This window comes from Asterias amurensis, chromosome 14 (assembly GCF_032118995.1).
Source record: "Asterias amurensis chromosome 14, ASM3211899v1".
Taxonomy (NCBI): domain Eukaryota; kingdom Metazoa; phylum Echinodermata; class Asteroidea; order Forcipulatida; family Asteriidae; genus Asterias; species Asterias amurensis.
Window position 1 is genome coordinate 9,343,618 of NC_092661.1, and position 5,466 is coordinate 9,349,083.

Here is a 5,466-nt window from a genome sequence, read left to right on the forward strand (position 1 = left end):
TTTTTTTTGGGGGGGGGTTTGGGGGGGATGGAATGCTGATTTCACAATGACTTCACAATGACTAGAATAAGCATTGTCATCTAGTTACTGAAACACAGGTTCCTGATTTGTGCATTTCATAATCATAATCATAATCATAGTTAAACTGACGTTCTTATGAGTGAGATTTTTCTGTTTCCAGCCATGTGTTTATATTCCCTTGTGGGAGTTTGCCGAATTCCCTTGATGGGAAGATCATCTAAACAAACAAACAAACTATGAATTTTAGAAAAGTTGATTTTGGTTTCTCAGCTGTGCCGAAAGAAATTGGAAAGCACAGTGCAAAGACATGCTGTACCTTGCATTTGCCTTATTTTAACTGAAGCTGCATGCATGTATGTGAACACAACCAACATAAATTATGATGTTCATAAGCATTACTTTGAGGGATGGATGGGCGGGGCATGGGGGAGTGGTCTTTAAAAGTAGTACTCCTTGAGTGACCTTTAAAATATTGAAAACTTTGGACGACCCCCTGACTGAGAGTATCTTTGATATTTAATTGTGAATTCAGCGTAAGGGTCTTTTTAAAACCTTGTAAGTGTTTTGTCTTATCTTGCATTCCACAATCAGTGTCATGCGTCAACAGCCTGACTTCTGACCAGCATGGTGCTTAAAATCATAGAGCCTGGGTCCTAGCTCTATGTTAAAATGTGGAAGCCGGAGCGGGCTATGCTAACAAGAGTCAGTTTACAAAAAGATACATGTAGAACTGGTCCTAGGACTCTTTAGGAGTTACTGTACAGCCGTCGATTTCACAAAACTCTTCCCAACTTAAGACCAATCTTAGGACTTAGGACGAGTCCCAACCCTGCACTGTAGCATGCAGACCTTAAGATTATTCCTCAGTTAGGACGAGGTCCTAACTCTTTGTAAAATCGACAGCTGTACCCAAAACTTAAGGCTAGGCCTAAGTTAGGATGAGTAACTTGTCCAAACTTGAGATAAGACTAGTCTTTAACTCTTTGTGAATTTTACCCTAGGCCTCCTTGAGGTGTTGACCAATGCAAAGCTCTATTCATATTGAGGTCAAAGGTCACAGTTATCAGCATAGTTCAGAGAGATTTGGTCGAGAGTAGATCATTAACAACGTTAAAGTGGTAGTGGCTGATCAAATATTCATTGATAGTGTTAAGTGCATGTTTATGTAATATTGACATAAGGAACTTGTTTTTGATATATGGATGAACACAGAAAAATCTACATGGACCCTACCAAAAAAATACAATAGAAATTTAAAAAAACAAAATAAAAAAATACAGACAAAATAAATGAAGTAATTGAAATGAAATAATTGAAAAAATAGTAACCAAATAAACGAATACAAACTATGAGGTAGATCTTGGAAGAAGAATGTCTTTAGGAGACACTTATAGAGCGGCCCCATCAAAGAAGCCACTATTATTAACAATAAGAAGGTAGATCATTCCACAAGATTCAATGTAACCGGAGTTAATTATCTGTCTCTCCAATCTTCCTCTTCTAGGAATGGAAAGCGAGTCAGATCTGACGATAAAATTGATAAAAAGTGATTAAAATATACACAGCACGATCTATCTATAAATCCATGAGTCGCCAGTAGTATATGCACATTTTAATATCAGACCGAATAATGCATTACCTGGTCTGATACTTTGTTGAGGCCATTGCTCCTGGTCATTGTCCCCTAGCCCCATTGCCTCCATGCCCCTGGTCATTGCCTCCATGCCCCTGGTCATTGCCTCCATGCCCCTGGTCATTGCCTCCATGCCCCTGGTCATTGCCTCCATGCCCCTGGTCATTGCCTCCATGCCCCTGGTCATTGCCTCCATGCCCCTGGTCATTGCCTCCATGCCCCTGGTCATTGCCTCCATGCCCCTGGTCATTGCCTCCATTCCCCTGGTCATTGCCTCCATGCCCCTGGTCATTGCCTCCATGCCCCTGGTCATTGCCTCCATGCCCCTGGTCATTGTCTTCATGCCTCAGGTCATTGCCTCCATGCCCCTGGTCATTGCCTCCATGCCCCTGGTCATTGCCTCCATGCCCCTGGTCATTGCCTTCACGCCCTTGGTCGTTGCCTCCATGCCCCTGGTCGTTGCCTCCATGCCCCTGGTCATTGCCTCCATGCCCCTGGTCATTGCCTCAATGCCCCTGGTCATTGCTTCCATGCCCCTGGTCATTGCTTCCATGCCCCTGGTCATTGCCTCCATGCCCCTGGTCATTGCCTCCATTCCCCTGGTCATTGCCTCCATGCCCCTGGTCATTGCCTCCATGCCCCTGGTCATTGCTTCCATGCCCCTGGTCATTGCCTCCATGCCCCTGGTCATTGCCTCCATGCCCCTGGTCATTGCCTCCATTCCCCTGGTCATTGCCTCCATGCCCCTGGTCATTGCCTCCATGCCCCTGGTCATTGCCTCCATGCCCCTGGTCATTGCCTCCATGCCCCTGGTCATTGCCTTCATGCCCCAGGTCATTGCCTCCATGCCCCTGGTCATTGCCTCCATTCCCCTGGTCATTGCCTCCATGCCCCTGGTCATTGCCTCCATGCCCCCGGTCATTGCCTCCATGCCCCTGGTCATTGCCTCCATGCCCCTGGTCATTGCCTCCATGCCCCTGGTCATTGCCTCCATGCCCCTAGTCGTTGCCTGCATGCCCCTGGTCATTGCCTCCATGCCCCCGGTCATTGCCTCCATGCCCCTAGTCGTTGCCTGCATGCCCCTGGTCATTGCCTCCATGCCCCTGGTCATTTCCTTCATGCCCCTGGTCTTTGCCTCCATGCCACCAGTCTTTGCCTCCACCAGTCTTTGCCTCCATGCCCCGGCCATTGCCTCCATGCCCCTGGTCATTTCCATCATGCCCCTGGTCATTGCCCCCATGCCCCATGCTTTGTTTTTTAAAAGGGTAAGGTCATCAAGGCATTTTCTCAACAGTAAGGGGAAATTAGGAGGAAAGTGTAAATTTCTACAGAAGCATTTTAAGGGCACCAAGGAAATTACCAGAGGGCACGGAGGCAATCGTCTTCGTTGCCTGCGTGAAGTATCAGGCATAGAGTTGGGACTGTAATAAGGGAGAACTACCGTGCCATCCTTACATGAAAGAAGTTACTGACTTGGGTTACACATGACCCACTTTGAGGGGGAAACAAAAGGAAAAAAAAGAAGATAACTTTGACATTTTATCCACGTGTTGTTTCCGACTGTCAATCAACGCTAATGTCAAATATCTTTCATTACGCATTTGCTCCACACTAAACATGCCATCCAAGCAGAGGTTCTAGTGAAAACAATTGTACATCAATATTTTTTACAGCCTGGGCAGAATTAATGCTTTGGACGAAGAAGGGGGAAAAATTGCTAAATTTGAAGGCGACAGATATGTAAGTCCAGATCAGTTGGGATTACATATGACTAACTTTGAGGGAATTATAACAAATTTGAAATTTAATTCGCATGTTGTTTGGGACTGTTAGAACAATAAAAATACAAAATATTTTACTTTTCGTGTTTGCCCTGGGAGATTGGCCTGCATTGCTGGGAAATAATAATTTTTGAAATAACACAAATATCAATGTGGTTGCATTTGGCGGCATTTTGATTAGTCATGTCGATGAGTTTTAATCATAAGAGCGTCACTGCGCATGTTTTTTGATGGTCAGTAGTTGACTAAATGTGCGTACTCGTACTTGCTCTATGTTTGGAATCTCTTTTGGAGGAGTGTTGGCTCAGAATGTGTGTCTAGTACATGTATCTTCATTTACCTTATGTAATGTTTCTTCTGCATGCATAAACTCACAACGCTAAAATTAAGAAGAAAAAAACAGACAATTAGGAACAATTTTAAGAAATCTTCAAAGAACATCAGCCATTTTGTAATCTTTCACTCTATCCTTAGGCTGTACTTAAATACAATTATGATTACAGCTATGGTTACAGCTGTTTCTAAGGGTACAACTTCGAACACTTTTAACAAATTAATCTTCTTCAAAAAAACAGCAGCCATTTTGTTTTTCTTTCACTCTATCCTTAGGCTGTACTAAAACACAATTATGATTACAGCTATGGTTACAGCTGTTTTTCAGGGTACATTTTCAAACACTTTCAACAAATCTTCAAAGAACAGCAGCCATTTTATTTTTATTTTACTCTATCTTAGGCTGTACTTAAATACAATTATGGTTACAGCTGTTTCAAAGGGTAAAACTTCAAACACTTTTAACAAATCTTCTTCAAAGAACAGCAGCCATTTTGTTTTTCTTTCACTCTATCCTTAGGCTCTACTTAAATACAGTTTTGGTTACAGCTATGGTTACAGCTGTTTTTAAGGGTACAATTTCGAACACTTTCAACAAATCTTCAAAGAAAGCGGCCATTTTGTTTTTCTTTTACTCTATCTTAGACCGTAGCCTTTACAGTTACGGCTACAACTGTTGCTAATAGTGTTGTTAAGGACATCCCATACTAACATATGATAACCGGTGATGTAGCTTTAGTCAAAGCCATAGCCGCAATTCGGACACGACCTACCCAAATTACAACTGAAAGGGTAAATTAGTCTGTTCCTTTTCCCTTTAATGAGAATCAGTATTCATTTATTGCTATTGGAGACGGTGAACAAGACAGACTGAACAGCATGGTGAAGAATCACTCAACCCAACATATTTATTGTCATTGTCAGCATTCTTTAATTTGTAGCTTAATCAAATAAGCTTGTATTCAAAATGTGTTTTTTTTTCTCTACAGATAAAAACCTTTATCTATTCATTTTGTAATTGAACACTCACAAAGCTCACAAACTCTTTTAATAGTCGAAACAATAATGTAAGGATGGTAAAGTTGTATTTATTATTTGTTAGTTTTTTAAACCAAGTAGACCATTTTACAAACTCTATACACTTTTTCACCATTATCTGGTCCCAGCATGGGTAACTTTCTCCAACGAGGGATGTGAATTACCTTCCTGTGGCCCAATTTCATTAAGCTGCTAAGCAGAAAATACTGCTTGACAAACTTCTTTGCTAAGCAACCATTTTGTTTGGAACCAGTCACAGCAATGTAAACTTTATGTAATTTTGGCTGGTAACTTTTTTTCTGCTAAGCAATAGCAATACTTTTCTGTGCTTAGCAAGTTTTTGTGCTTACAGGTTTTGTGAAAGTTGGCCCTGGGCTCACTTTCCCACAGGTTGGTGTATCTCATAATGAAATTCTATAGGCCTGTTTAAAAGGCACTGGACACTATTAAAATTACTCAAAATAATTGTTAGCATAAAAACCTATGAAAGTATTGATATGAATTTTCAAGAGGGGTGGGGGCTCACTTTAAAATTTAAAAGCGCTATTCAGCCCATATGCACATGCTCTTGTGCATGCTAACCCTTCCAGGCAGTTGTACAGTAATACATGAACTTGGTAACAACACATTGTGAGAAACAGCTCTCTCTGAAGTAACATA